We start from the raw sequence: 16,864 nt of genomic DNA, 5'->3' as shown, positions 1-16,864 counted from the left end.
TTATTTCCACTCATTTTTCTGGGAATGGGGAGAGAAAAACAAAATTCTTGATGCCTGACTCCTAGGGAAATGGTCTAGAGGACAAGAAATAAGCAAGATGTGATAAAGAAGGCAAAGGAAGGAAAGTTCCAGATTATGTACTTAAAATTAGACAGTCTGGTGAATGAACAAATGAATGAATGAATGGATGGCTAGTAACTATGAAAAAGTGTGTATAAGAAGAGAGTGGCTTGGAAACTCAGAAGGAAGACAAGGTCATTATGTTTAGAATTAGGGCCATAAAAATACACCTACTCCAATGATTTGTAAACAAGGGAGGTAGCAAACAATTAATCAGATCATGGGAACCTTGCTAGTTCTCAGACATACTTATAAATGAAGCAGAGGCCTTCAAGCAGGTTCCTACTATCTAGTAGGAAAACGTTACACGAAAATAAATTACAGATTTAAACATGTTCAGCATGATATTTTAAATTGTAAACATGTATACTGCCTTTCACATAACAGTTGTTCACCAAACACTTTTTAGTAAAGCATTGAAGTGGGCCACCCAAAGGAACATTCTTGTGGACATGTTAAAGTCACTTAAAAGAGGCAAGCACTCGTTGAAACGTAACTAGTGTTACTTGAACTGGACTCTAAGATACGTTAAAGATTTATGTGACAGACAAGGAAGCAGAAAAAAAATAAATGTCTTGGGACCAAACACATGAAGATGAGTGTGCAGTGGTGTGAATGGGGTCCTCAGTATGGCTATGAACATGTATCCTGAGCTCTGACACCTCTTATGAGTGTGACTCTCAGCCTTTCCAATGTTATGACTCATCTGTTGCTACTTCATAACTGTAATTTTGCTACTGTTATGAATCATAATTATGATATACAAATATCTCTGGTTTTGATGGTCTTAGGTGAAAGGAAATGGCCGTTTGACTCCCTGAGGTATTGCCACCCACAGTTTGAGAAGCACTGACTTATGAGCACCTCAGAAAATTGGGATATTGAGAGCTTTAAGAACACTTCATGGAGCACTGGGGAAAAAAGGGAGGGCAATGAGGTGTACGAGAGACAGGAGAACTCTAATAAAACCACACAAATCCCTCCCTTTCCCGAGATTATATAAATCGACCTTGGGCAGAAATGGGGTTCTGCTTGGTGTAGCTGCCTTTTACTCACATGGTCTTGTACATAACCCCAATAAACTCATTGCTTTACCATGCTGGACTTAGATGGCACCCTTTCTTCACTCTATCAGTGCCCTTTTCATCTGGCGTGAATAGATGTTTCTTTAGGGGTCGCTGAGAAAAGTGACACAACAGCAAGGAAGTTTGAAAGTACATATAAGTGAAAATGGCTCGAAAGATTTTATCAGAATGAGACCATCAAACAGAAAGTGGGGCAGGGAGAGTTGCTGAGACTGAAAACAATGGATGAAGTTACCAAGAGAGCAATCTAGAGCAACATGGATTTAGAATTGAGGCTGAAATGAAGTGATGCATGGCTTTGCAAGATTAGATTGATTTGTCACAGTGGATAGAGATTAAATCTGCCTCACTCTAAAACTGTTTTCATTATAACTACATTTGTTGTTATCTGAGTTTCCTATAGGCTTCTGAACTCTTATGAAATTCCAATCAGCATAAAGATCTCATTGATACTAATAACATGCAAGTGTGCTCAGACCCATCACAGTAGAGACTGCTCAGATCTTATCATTATTATGAAAACAGAAGTAGGAGCATGGTGACCTTTTTTCTGAAACTGTGAATGGGTTCATACCGCCTCCCAAGGGCATTGAAAACCTCTTGCCATGCCTAATCCCCAACATTTTATGTGTTATTATCATTGTAGGATGCTCTGTATCTTAAATCTGTGCATTACTTCTTTCTCTACCAATGGAAACAATGCAAAAAAAAAGACAATTATTTGTTCCAAGTGGAAATTCATCTGAGTATTTCATATCTCACAAAAATGAATACTTTCTTTTCTTCCCTTGTAGATATCCAGAATAATTTTTTTTTATATATTTGTTCTGTTGAGCAGTCCATATTCTAATTATCTGAAGCACATCAGTTAGATTTACTAAGAAGAAAAGGTCCCATTAGCTCTTGGATGCAAGCAAATTCCTTTGAATTACAAATTTGGCCAGAATAAAGAGAATGGTGATTTTAATAGAGACAGACTAAGCCTTGCACATGGCAGAGTCATTTTGAAGAAGCAAACATTGTCTTGTGAGCAGAAAATACACACCCACAACTCCTCTGAGGCCGGGATCTTTTTTTTTTTTTTTTTTTGGTAAGGAGAAAATTACATCTCTTGTTTAAACTCTAATTAATTAATTAATGACTCTTTTTGCTCTTCTGAAGATTGTTACATGACAAAGTAATAAAGCTCATGGCACTATCTCTCAAAGAATCTCCGTAGTTATCTATGCTCAGGGTCACATGTCACAAGAAATATCAGTGAGGCCTAAAAGATTTTAGAAAATAGCAGAGCTTTGTCCTGTGATGTTGACAGGTACATTGTGTATTACATTGGGCAGTGACAGAAGATTTTCCACATGAAACACTCCTCCTATCCCATCGTAGCCTCTTGAAATGTTCAAAGGTTTAAAGAATATTCTTGTCCTGTCCCTTAATGGTACTGAGGCTTAAATATATGTGATATTTTTTTTAAGAAGGTGCTGTGAACAAAGGTCTGTCTGTCAAAATTTGGCAATGCTTGCCTCTTGAAAGGAGTGTCTAAAGAAAGATGGGTGTTAAGTTTTGCACAGTTCTCAGGCAACAATCATCGATTTGTATTTTAGGTATCTCCATGACCAATACTTGTCAGTTGTTGCTTTTTGTCTTCAGAAAATAGATTTCTCACATGTGTATCTTACCAGGACAGCTTCCCATACATGAGGTAGATGTGTAAGCCTCATATAGGCAGACACCATCGATGTCTTTTCAGGAGCTAGCCCTGGGCATGACATGTGGATATAGTAAAAATTTATTCAATTTGACAAATGGACTGCCAAATTAATCTGTAGATTCAATAACAATCCTTGTAAATTCAGTAGTTGTTAATCTGCTTCCGGTGTCACTCAAGACAGTAAATTATATATATATTATATATATATATATATATATATATATATAATATATATATCTTGAGAAATCTTGAGAAATATATATATATAATTCTCAAGATATTCTCGCTTTCTTTATTTTATTTAGGATGATACAACACATTGTTTCCACTTTTATATCATAAAAGCAAACTCCACAGAATTGGAGAGGACTTAGAAAATGAGCTGCTCAATAAGCAACAGAGAAACATCTTCAGTTCAGAGTTACCATGATCAACATGACCATGATCAATGTGGTCTCCTTGCTATATTTATTTTTGTTGTCACTAATGTTTTCTACATGAGTGGTATACTATATTGATGTATGATGGAAATAGTCTCAACTTCATTTCTGTCTGACTAATGATGAAGTATCAGATACCACTAGTAGGAACCCAGTTCTACCCCACACAAAGATGCTTCAAAGGCTCAGTTACCCTTCATGGAATGCTTTCCTGGAATGTCTGTCTCTGGTTTTTTCAACCCATCTGCAATTCTGAGGGTAGCCTTAGTGTCATGCACATGATTTAGACACTTAAAGGAACCATCAGTTGGATTTTTAAATTGTACTGTTATGATTTTGAAAAATTATCTGACTAAATATTTTACTGTACTATTGGTATTACCATCAATGTCATTGTGGTTCACACAGTTCTTCTATCCTTCTTGCAAAATTTAATTTGCTAGTACTGATTTAAGAAATAAAACAAACACAGAGGAAATCCTAAAAATCAAATTAATAATGTTGTATGCTATTTCATGTCACCCACCTTAGTTTCCTGCACGCTTCTATTATAAATGGCAGCTTTTCCTATCATCCCCCACCTCTCGAATAATGACTCATGAGTCTCAGTTATTACACAAATATCTAGGCCAAATAGCTAGGTTATTCTCTGACTAGTTCATAACTTAAAACAATCCGTTCATAGTAATCTACATTCTGCCACATAGCTGGTTACTTGAGTTCAGGCACCATGTGTCCATCTTCTTTTTATCTTGACTGCTGAAATCTCACATGCCTGGTTCTATACCAGAATCCCTTGTGCCTTCTGGATGGCACATCTATTTTCTGCCTAGCCATAGGTATTTTAATTGACAGTTGTTACACCCATATAATACACAAGAGATCCCTTCTTCATACTTCATTTCCTCACCACTGTGATGAAATACATCACAGAAGCAACTTTAGGAAAAGATGGTTATTTTGTTCACAGTTATAGAATGCAGACCATCACAACAGAGAAGGCATGGTAACAAGAATTTGGTGAGTTGGTAACATTGAATCTGCAGTTAGAAGGCACAGATGGGTAAATGGTACTCAGCCTTCTTTCTCCTTGATTCCAATCTGTTGTCTGGAACTCCAACCCACATCCAAGATGAGGATCTTCTTAAAGTTATAACCCTAAGTGTGTATTGCAGATACACACTAGGTAATTGCAGATCTAGTCAAGTCGACAATAGAGATTAGCTACCCCTTTATATCTTTAACATCAACTTGATAATCAGAATGATAAAGTAAACAATTGAAAGAAAATTAATTTAGAATCTCTGAAACTGAATATGGGAGAATGAGAACTGAAGTTGTTACCTGATTTACTAAAGCTCACAGGGGGCTCTTTGTAGTTGAGTTGATAAGGACACAAATGTGATCCTTCATGATGTCCAGGGGTTATGAGAATACAAAAGTGACTCAAACATCTGTGTGCACATCCTTGTTAAAATGTTTTCTGTTGAACTGAGCTGTCTTTAATGTGGCCTCCACTGGGTCTGCATCTTCAAAGTGTTGCCTTTTCTTTCCTTTCCTGCTCCACTTATCTCTGCTCTGTAGTTCCCTATGGTTGGCTTTCCATACTTCTTGGAAAAACTCAAAACCCTAGATGAGCACCCTGCTTGTGCTCAGTTCATTATCTCAGACTCATGACATAGACTTTAGTATAATCTCATGCTTAATAGCTCTTAACCATTGTGTTTGAAAATATTTAACATCATAGCAACAAGAAGCCTGCTGGAGTAAAATGATGCTGCTTCTAACAGGATAACTTTCTGTCTAGAACAAGTATTATCCTCAACCAGCTATTCAGAGAGGAAAGCACAGCACACTGGTAAGCAACACTGAGGACGTCTACTCCTCTCCATCAGTTCAAACCCAGTTATCCCTTCTCAAGCCGTGGTCATTAAAACATTTGTAGAAATGGTTTCACTTTTTAAACTCTTAGACTGTTAGTTCCTGCTCTCTATTGTAAGTGTACAAGCCATGTAACTTGAGTTTATTGACTAGATTAATGAAAGTTTAACACACCCAGAGTCTCCTCAGGTTAGGAAGAGTTGAGACATGAATCCTGTTCTATTCAGATTTAAATATTGCCTTCTTAAAACCACATTGTTTTCTCTCTAAAACATTTTACAAATATTATGAGAGAAACAATGTTTATTATATGCTTCCACTATTCATTTAAAAAACAAAACGATTTTTTCCAGGTATACTGGAATTTTGAATGACCAGGAAATCTCATCTGTAAATATTCTCAGCCATCAATATTTCACTAAATATCTGCAAGTAAATGAAGCTGCCTCTTTGAGGAATGCTCTGTGCTGTGTCATGGGTCCACAAAGATATCAATTATTAGTAAGTCAGTGGGGATAGAGTAAGAGCAAGCATGACTTGTATGGCGTGTTCCTCAACTCTGAGGACAGGTTAGTTGAACTTTTGCCAAGACTCTTCCTTAGTTCACCTGTAGATATGAAAGAATATGCTCACGTCTACCTTTCCCTCCATCTTTCACCATTGCCTGGTTGAGGAAATGTCTTCTTTGGTGATTTCTATAGCTGCATCTGTCCCATCCATTCAATATAGTCCTTCTACAGATTCAATCCTCCCAAGGCTACAGAAAAATATTATCTATGTTAAGATGCAGATGAATAATTAACATAAAACATACATCATTTGCAAAGGAGAAAGAAAAAGATTATACTTAACCTTAAAAATATCATTAAAACCTACTATAGACTTGGGATCTTGTTGAGACCAGTTCAGGGAGTTAATCCTGAGTGTAAGGCTGCCTCCCTAGTGGCCCCTGAGCCAAATGACATCAATGAGTGGCTGCCAGTGGCCAAGACAACATAGAGTGCATGTCCTGGAGATAATACCAGAGTCTTACAGTGTATTCCCTAAGGCTTTCCACACAGCACAGATCTATTGGATTTCTTCTTTGTCTATTGCTAATTTTCAAATTCCCTTTTACACTTTAATTAAGCTCCTTTTGTACTCCAAGTAGTTAAAGAAAGGGCTTTACTGGAGAATAGTCAAAGAATGGGGAAATAAAAAGAAAGTATTCCTTTGGGAAAGATTTTTCTTTGCTTTTTCTTTTTCTTTTTTTCTTTTTGTCTCCCATAGAATTATCAACTGTAGGCATCAATTATCAACCCTACATAAACATGGGGGAAAGAAAACAGAAAATAATGTTGCCTGGGACCTGACATAGCTAATAAAAGGCCATTATCTCCAGGGATAACACACATAGATGAGAGAGAACAAAAAGAGAAAGAAAAAGCACAAACAGAAAGATGAAAAAGATTAATCAAAATGAAACAAAGAAAGGAAGGAAAAGAGGGACAGGTGGAGGGAAGAGAGGACTGGGAGGGAAATGATGGTGAGAGGTTAGTATAGGTCTCCTGAGACGGCCCTCAGGGTAAGTTTTTAATAAGGGGATGAGTTTCAATATGATTTACTGCTGATCCCGCAGTGAGAACAGGAGGAGGGGAAGGAACAAAGGTTTACAGTCCCTTTGGAGGTTTGTTTCATCTGCACATCAGCCCACAATTAATGGCCATTTAGCTGTTGTTCTCCTGCTGGACACTGGTGGATTGATTCAGTAAATAAAAGTGACAGAGAGATGTCCCATGGAGGCAGACAGTGGAAGCTCTGCACCTGTTATTTGTGAATCTCGGCTTGCCAGGTCATTGACCTTTAGAAGCTGGCGAAAATTAATAAGTGGAAGCACAAAGCTGGTTGCTTTTTTTTAAATGCATAGGACCCAAGCAGCAGTTGTGCCGATTTCCTCAGTAACCAGTCTGAAACCTGACCAGGGTTATTTACCCTCTGTCCTCAGAGCAGCAGCATCTACAGGAGGGAAGGCTACTGGGCTAGCACCTGTCAACCTGTCAGCCTGTCTCCCTATGTACTGCTGAAAGCAGGAGAAATGAAGATGTGGGAATCCTGCAGTTGTAGAAAGCCACATATACCCTGCTGGCTTGGGGTTCAGTTGCCTGGTTCTTCCTGAGGCAATTGGGGCGAAGTTGCAGATGTGTGGGGAGCTGCCCAGCTAGACTGGGCTGGTGCATCTGAGCAGCTGTGCTTGGCATGGCCATCGGGCTAGCAAACAGCTGCAGTGAGTAAGTGATCATTTGCAAATAGTTAATGACAGACTTGTCCTTTGCATTCACTGCCATCAGAGGGGAGTAAAATAAAAGGGAGGGAAGGCAGGCCAGGGCGGGGGTGTTTATAGCTGCTGTTACTGTGACTGCTGTTGTTGCTGTGGTTGGTTTCAAAGTGATAGGAAGGTCAACTGAAGTTAACAGGGTTTGATTCTGGGCAAGCTGCTCCCCAACTGGATACAACCGTGGTTATAGGCTGGCCAAGGTAGAGGAAAGGAAGACCTATAGGGTCAACAAGAGCACTAGCCTGGTGCACCAAACACAAACAAAATTTGTTTTCCATTTTATTTTCTGATTTTGAAAAGCTCTGTCTGCCCCATCGTTTTGTAATTTGGCATTTTGCTATTTATTTCTCAGTGAATATGCAGTCATCTGGGAGCATAATTAGCCTCTGCCACACAGAAGAGGGACAGCCTGGATTTGGTTAAGTGAATTACTGAGCATTAAATGATGCCTTGGTCCACGCTGGACTGTTATTTGAGGGATTATAAAGGACACCTGCCCTAATATGCCCTAAATAGAACTGCACCATTAGCAACGCATCCAGCTGAGTTAAGGCAGTTCCGTTGTAAAGATTTCTCCTCTGTACGGCTAATTCTATGGTAACATAACTCACTTGTTTTACTGTACAGCAACAAACCCATCGCCCAGCTTTCTAAAGCCCATCACAGAAATAAAGGGAACTAACATCTCCACTGCTCTCACAGCTCTCTCCAGCCATCTTTGTGAGACTTTGTGCTTCATTTGAACTCTTGCTTCCTGCTTCCAACTGGTCTCAAGCTTCCCTTCATTACTGCTGTGTCAGCCATCTTCTACCAGAAATCCAAAAGACCTTCTGAAGTTTTAAGTACTCTGGAAGCTTTCTCAAGCACATAATGTGGGATTAACACTCTAGACTGTGGCCTGCAATTAGAACCTTCTTTCATACCTCTCTATCCTGTCCTCTCTCCCCTACAAAACACAAACCCTGTCCCACCCAGCTGTCTCACTGGATTTGCTCTCCCACAGTTTTGACCTCATTCTTAAAAGTTTGATTCCGTGTGTCTTTCTGCACAGCTGAGTCTTGCTCAGTGCTCAAATCTCAGGTCGAAAGTCAGCTTTGTTCTGTTGCTCTCCTTGTGGAGACCCTGTCCTCTCCAGCCCTTACTATTTCCCAGTTCTTACCTAAAATTCCATTCACTCTGCCCAACAGTTGCCCATCAGGCTCAGCATCTGCTTTGATAGTCTGAAGGGCAGAGGCTTTCAGAAGCCCTCTGTGGTAGGTTCCTAGGTTGTTTGCTGTTTTCTTCTTCTTCTGATGTCCATCCTCTTTGCCTTTCCGGATGGGGATTGGACATTTTAGTTAGGGTCCTCGCTCTTGCTTAGTTTCTTTAGATGCACAGGTTTTAGTGGGTTTGTCCTATGTTGTATGTCTATATGAGTGAGTATATACCATGTGTGTCTTTTTGCTTCTGGGACAACTCACTCAGGATGATCCTTTCCAGATCCCACCATTTACCTGCGAATTTCATGATTTCCTTATCAAGAAAATTTGAACACAGGGAACTTCCCAGAGACTCATACTTCAACCAAGGACTATTCATGGAGATAACCCAGAACCCCTGCACAGATGTAGCCCAGGGTAGTTCAGAGTCCAATTGGGTTACATAGTAATGGGAAGAGGGACTGCCTCTGACATAATCTGATTGGCCTGCTCTTTGATCACCTCCCTCTGGGGGGGAGCAGCCTTACCAGGCCATAGTAGAGGAAAATGCAGCCACTTTTGATGTGAACTGACAGACTAAGATCAGAAAGGAGAGGAGAACCTCCCCTATTAGTGAACTTGGGGAGTGGCATGAAAGCAGAGGGAGGAGGGAGGGTGGGATTGGGAGGGGAGGAGGGAGGGGCTTATGGGGGGATGCAGAATGAATAAAGTGTAATTGATGAAAAATTTTAAAAAAAGGGGAAAAATAATTTAAGAACCTTAAATGACTTTCAAAAGTGGAGGAAAACATGGAGTTAGTCAATTGGCATGGAGCACGTCTCGCCCCTGGGGGCAGTGGTCTCCTGAACCTACTCAGACCTCGGACACCACCACTGCTAGTTCTAGAACTGATGCAGGATGTTTCAACGAGGGGGTTAAGGCTTCTCATAATATTTCCTATAAGCCCACACCTGTTTGTCTATATCCCCCATTTTTATTCATTATTAGCCAGATAGAGTCAAGTAATTGTGGTAATGATACTTGCTTTTTTGCCCAGTGCTGGAATGCTAGTAAGTTTAGGTATGCCCTGGATGCTCGCATGCCTCACTGGGTGCCTGTGCCCGTTGATGCCCCTCACGCTGTGACTCTCTTCGGACAGAAAGGGGATCTTGGAACTACAGCCACCATTGTTGCTGCCATCTCATTGGCGGCTGTTGGAGCTGCCACCACGGCATTGGCCATGGGTCGTGCTGGGCAGACTGCTCAGACCCTGAATAATCATTCAGCCAATGTAGCTCATGCCTTAGTTGTACATAAAGGAGTTGATGCTTAACTGGAGGGAGGCTTGATGGTGTTCAATCGGAGGATTGACCTCGTGCAGGAGCAGGTTGATGCCCTGTGGCAGATAGCTCAACTTGGCTGTCAATGAAAATATACTGGACTTTGGGTCACTAGCATATAGCATGAGAATTTTTCCTGTGCTGCAAATCTGTCTAAACAATTGTCGAGCTATATTTTAGGTGATTGGACTGGAGAATTCGATGCTACGATGGAGCAGCTGAGAGTGGCCATTGTCGCGGTAAGTTCTGCCGGAGTGGATGCAGGACTAGCCACGGGATTGTCATCGTGGATTGCTGCAGCCATGGATCATCTGGGGGAGTGGGCGGGCATGGGAGCGTTGGCGGGCCTTCTGGAGTTGGTCTCCTTCGTTTGCCTGTGGTGTATATGCGGGATTGGAGTCTCAAGGCAGTGTGATGCAGCCATGATCATTCAGGCCTTTACAGCCATTGGAGCGGGACATTCGCCCCAAGCATGGTTGGATACCATGGAAGGCTGGGATGTTGCGCTCCGGATGCGAGGCTGGGCACTGCGCTCAGGGTCGGCCGCTTTGGACCCAGAGGGGAGCATGTCTGATTGCATGCGGGTTGGTGCCCAGGGTCCCGCCTCTGAGAGGGGTGTGTCGGACGGGTCTGGTGCTCTTTGGGTGGATGACACCTGGATGAGCATCGGTGCAAAGTCCCAGTTTATTTCTAGTGTCGGGGATCGGACCTCTACTCTTGCCTGGTGCGTCTAGGGCAAGGGGGGGGGGAACTGTGGACAGCTGCGGGATGCTGTGCCTTGGAGATGGAGCTGGTTTCCGCCTTCCGCCTTCCCGATGGTGAGTGCTCTCTGTCAAGAACAATTCCACGTTTGGCTGGGGCTGGGGATCTGGCTTGCTTCCGTGTGTGTGGACCTGTTTGCATTGCCCACGTGGCGCGCCTGGGTTGGCTACCCGGAGGCTATTTAAGCTGTGGGCTGGCTTTCCCCCGGGGTCAGATGATTGTTCGAGGTTCCTGAATGAGCTGCATTGAAAAAAAAAAATGTTTTAAAACTTTGTATATACATATTCATATGTACATGTGAAAAGATCTAAATAAAAAGAGACCATGAATCTGAAAAAGAAAAAGAAAAAAGAAAAAAAAAAAAGAAGCTTAAAAAAAAAAAAGAAAGTCAGCTTTGCAAAAGTGAAACCCTTCTCTTTGCAAGGAGTAGGTTTCTCCATGCAGTGACTGTCTGACACTTTAAGTAGTTCTCTGGATATTACCATATTTGCAGGCTATTATTATAGTAAGTGGGTTCTGTAAGTGTTACAAAAGAAATATATATTTACACATTAATACATATATAATATATATGTATTATACATGTGTACGTATGTATTATATTTGTATATATAATATATGTATCAACATATGAAATTTCACCAGAATGGCTCCTGGAATAAAGGGAAACTTTTATCCCTCTGAGAAGAAGTGAGACTGAGAAAACCCAGAACTAACTGTGCGACAGTTGAAGTAGAAGAACTAGAAACCAGGGCTTTTAGGAGATCTATGTGCCTTGTAAGAGGACGTACGAAGTAAAAAGGGTGTTGAGCTAGCACACAGAAGAGAACTTGTACGCACTACCTGTAAAGCATTGTGTTAAATTAGTGTATGAATCTGCCATCTGATGCTATAGTCTACCGCACTCCTTCCTCACAATCCCCTCCCAGGCCTGGCCCCTCTGGATGCTCCTCTTCCTTCCCTGTGACGGTGCTTCCTCATCTGCCTTTGGGACATATTTATTTCATTATTCTCTCTTCCTAACATCTTTTACCTACAAGTTTGCAGAAACATTTCCTTTTTATTTTATTTTATTTTTCCAGAAACAAATGGGCACGTTCACATTCCACCTTGGGACCGAGTTATGAACTACTGTGGCTATGAAATAGCTGGAAACCCCTTCTTTCCTCACGAAGGTTATCAAACAATAGAACCTGGTAAAGCCTCCATGTTCCTGTCTAAGTTTTTTTAGCCTCCAGTTTCCAGGTTCTCTAAAGCTATTATCAGCCAGCAATGTGAATGGAGATGGGCTCATCTAACCTCTCCCCAGACAGAACAATGGGACCGCCTCATGGCCTTCGGACAGCTCAAGTGCGTCGGCCACCCTGAAGTGCCCTTAAAGGCAGCTGTGAGACTCTGATCGCTAGTTCAGTAATGCCAGATGGTTTATAGAACCCCAGAGTAAGTGAGAAGCGTCTCGGAGAGCCTCAGAGCTCAATGTCCGGCCATTATCTAAGAACTCAAGAAAATGCATACGTAAAAAGTAGACTTTTAAAACTCAGATGGTTCAAGGGCTGAATTCATAAGAAATCAGAGTAGCTGAATACGAATTGCATGTAATATGTTCGGTGTAATAAATTCAATGTCCCCATGGCTAGAGGAATACAGAAAGGGCTCATGAAGCACGTATACCTTATTATAAACAACTTTGTCTGGATTTCCCTGAGAATAAGGTACATCTGGTAGTACTGGCTGGACAAGAACAGTATTTTGAAGTCCTTATCAACTTAAAGGTACAGAAGGTATCAAGACAATGAGATGACACAGGAAGGTAGGATGTAGTGCTTTTTACACAAGTGGATTCAATTCTGACCTAAGATGGTTTTTTGCTGTACATGGTCATACAGCAGAAACCACTGTGTTTGTGTGTGGACAGGGCATTTAACCAACAAGCCAGAAGGACAACTTTAGCTGGTGTTATTTAGCTGCCATGTACCTTCCTCTTTTAAGACAAGACCTTTGGCTGGCATGAAACTGAGTCTTGTGTGTGGGTGGTACTTGTCAGGAAGCTCTGGATTCCTTAGGTCTGTGCCTCCCCAGCTCTAAGATTGCAGCAATGCATTAACAATGTGCCTTTCTTTCATTTCTTTCTTTCATACCTTTCTTTCTTTCAGATGTAGTTCTCATACTCATGTATATGGCAGAAATAAATAAATAAATAAATAAATAGAAATTACTGATTGTATATCTCTACTTTCCTCACATGGATATTTGTAAGATGCTTAATGGTGATGAGCATGAGGATTCTGCAGGCACAGAACTACAAGACTATGTAGTGAGACTCAGTGAATTTTATACATCTTTAAAATCAGAGCAATAAAGTCATCAGATCTTGCAATGGTTCAGACTTTCTAGAAGGATGCAAACATGTTTCCATAGCAAACATGCATCCTCCAGAAGGTAGTGGCAAAGAACTTCTCTTGCACTGCCCACACTGAATGCAGCAGACCATGTCAGAACATTTGAGAAGACAATGTACCTCACAGAGTTCCCATGCAAACACTTTGAGAGAATTTTTGTGTGCCTTTAGATTTTGAAGAGGAAAGACCTGGTACCCATTATGGACTACAATTATCTAGCCTCCTGGTATTGATTCGGTCTGGACATCTCTGGCTCTGCCTTTCGCTTCACACAACGTGTATTTCCTTCAGTGCAGCCTCTCTCACAGGCAGAAATTTTGAAAGCCAGAGACACCATTGTTTTGAAATTATTGTATTTATTCTTGATTACAGAAATCTTGGTCAGTAGTTCAGTTCAGGATTTATAATGTGTGATGATTTTTCTCTGCTGTCGAAAACTGTGGAACAGCTTGTGAAGTAGTTGAGCAGTTTGTGTCCTTGAATTTGCCTCTAGGGGGTAGGACATTAAGAAAGCATTTGATCAAATAGCTGACACACAACTAAGGAGGCTGCTTCCAAGAAGGCTTCACTGCGGGGTTTCTTATTAGGATAGTTTTGGACAATGGGTCAATTATTTCTGTCTCTAAATCTGAAGCCAGTGGTGGAGTAGATCAAAGGGTTACGAAAAAGGTTAATGACCTAAATAAGTTTAACAAATAAAGGGAAATAATATTCTCTACACACAGCTGGTGGCCAAACCCCTAAGAGTCACTTTAAGAACAGGTCACAAAGTCAAACACTCTAGGGCCACACTGAAGCAAGGCTGGGCAGTTTTATATTGAGTAATGGTGTTTATACATCATGACAGGCTTGGGATGGAAGCCAAGGTCCACAAAGCTCAACAGTAACACTGACCTCACCACCTCAGACTTTTACTGTTTTGTTGATCAGTGTAGGGAGCTCGGTGTCCACGCAGGCTTGGCCAGCATCTGCATTTATCTCTTCTCATTAGCCAGGCTTCTTCCTGAGACTGACTACGGTCACAGAATTTGAATTTGAACATCGTTCCTGTGTAGCCTGCTGATATGGATGGTGGGGCAAGACAACCTTCAGGTGAAAGATAGTGAATATTCCTGGCTTTATCAAGGTGGGCTCTTCTTTCTGAATGGATGACAGAGACCGATCTTGTGACTAAGGTGAGGATGGGTTCTGTTCTCATTTGCTACATATTACTGTGATAAACACAATGATCAAAAACAACAAGGAGAAGAAACAACTTACTTAATATTACAGTTTATAAATCCATCATGACAGCATGTCTGAAGCCTGGAACAAAAGCAGAAGCCCAGGAGGAATGCTGTTTGCTGACTTGTTTGTCATGGCTGCTTGCTCAGTCTGCTCTCTCTTACAACCCACGACCCCTGTCCAGGATGGCACTGCCCATATAGGTTTAAGACTGCCTACATCAATCAAAACATTCCTCCAAATATTTGTCTATAGTCCAATCGAAGGAAATCAACTCCTCAATTCATAGTCTTTCTTCCCAGATGACTCCACCATGTGTCAAGTTGGCAAAAAGTGAAACTACCTATTTTATATAGAAGTCTAGAGCAATATTTTTCTAAGAATAAGACACAAGAATTCATGTAATGTAAAACAGTGAGACGTTCACTGGGTAAGGGGTAGATTGAAGCACAGGGAGAAACATGGGGAGGACAAGAAGAAAAAGAGAAGCAAAGAGAGAGAGAAACAAAGAGAGACTGAGAAAGACACACACATTAAAATGGAGAGAGAGATGGGAAGGAGAGAATGAGAATGAAAATCTGAGAAGAGAGAAGAGAAGAGAAGAGAAGAGAAGAGAAGAGAAGAGAAGAGAAGAGAAGAGAAGAGAAGAGAAGAGAAAAATAATTGAGTAGGAAAGAGAAGGAATTAGGTGTAGGATGAGGGAAAGTTTCACAGAAGACACTTTTCAACAGAGGAACCATTATTACAAACATCAAAGAGATGACTAAAGTGAGACTGTCACTATTTTTATAAACAATATAAAATAAAGCCTCATAAATCCGCTTACAGTGATACAAGGTTCTTTGAAAGACTACAACCTAGAAGAGGAGGGACTCTAACTCTATTACAGTGTACCCAGGACAGCTGGACTGCCCTTTCCAGTGCTATCATAGAGCTGATAAAATATTTCTTTTCAAACAGTCCTTATCATGGTAACACTTCAACTTTTTAAAAAGTATCTTGAGGATGGAAGAGACGGATCAATAGTTAAACACACACACACACATACACAGACACACACACACTCACACACACACAGAGCTCTTGTAGAAGACACAAGTTCAATTCTTGGATCCCACTTAGGATGGCTCACAATCCTCTAACTTCAGTAGCCCCAATGTCCTCCTCTGCATTTACATAACTTTCTCACTACCCATGATATAATATATACACAAAATAGAAATTACAATAAAAGTAAAATCTTAATAAAATAAGAAGTAATTTAACATCTTTGCATTTGTATTGTCCATGTGTTAAGATTACAGTGACCTGGGCCTGGTTATTTGTGACTGTTATCCTCCATGAAAGGTACAATAAAATACACAGGTTCAGGGCTTAAAATGGCCTGGCTTTAGGGTTTTATGAATCTTTAATGGTTTAACCACCCTCAGGAAAAAACTTTCCTCTTTTGAGTCTGACTTTTACATGGCTACCGTTTCCGGTGTGTTGGTCAAGGCAGAATGACAATTCCCAAATGGGCATAGTTCACAAGTTACACAGGACATAGTGCCTCATGCTCAGGGATTTTCAACTTATGGTATGTTCAGCTTCATAAGGGCTTATTTAGATGAAGTTTCCCCATATGTTCAGCAGAATCATTTGGAAAACCTTGCCTGTACTGATATATGTAGAATATGTCCAGGATTGCATTTGATATAAGGTAAAGGAAATTGTAACACTGGCACTTTAACTAAACTGATGAAAAAGGTAGAGCCAATTAAATAAAACTGAGAAAATTGATCCCTCAAAATTTAAATATGTAAGTGTTACTTTTTCCCCAAATCAGTTAAAATAGAACCCCATCTTATTTCTACAATACATGATATTTTTTCATTTGGTACATGATATTAAAATTTAGCAGGAATCTAGAGTATTTTTTAATATTTTCCCTTTGAAGCTACTGTGTGCTAAACCTTTCCAATATTTTAGATTTATTTACCATGTAATGGGGAGTCAGAGTCATGGTGCCCTGTGTGAGCAGGGATGTCAAGACAATGCCCTCCAGCTTCAATAAACCGTGACTAGGACAGAAGTTAAATCACAGAGATAAGATATCCAGGCTACTAGGAACCTGTAGCAAGTAGTCACAGTTTATAAGCACCGTGAAATCTTGCATGCAGCCTACTGTTTAATGCATATGCATACCCACAGTTTAAGAAGAGATGTGAAAGTCAACAAACCGCAGGGAATTTGGCTGTCCTTGCAGGGCAGTCTGGCCTCACCTCACCCCATAATAACTTCAGATCCAACACAATAAAGTTTCATAGAGGACAGCACTGTAGCCCAGCCAACAATGACCTTCACTATACAAACTGCAGTCTGCTCTCTTCCCTAAAATTCAGACCACTCCCTATGACCACCTACCCACCTTCCA

Source organism: Meriones unguiculatus, chromosome 2, assembly GCF_030254825.1.
Source record: "Meriones unguiculatus strain TT.TT164.6M chromosome 2, Bangor_MerUng_6.1, whole genome shotgun sequence".
In the NCBI taxonomy this organism is placed as follows: Eukaryota; Metazoa; Chordata; class Mammalia; order Rodentia; family Muridae; genus Meriones; species Meriones unguiculatus.
This window is presented reverse-complemented; position numbering follows the sequence as displayed.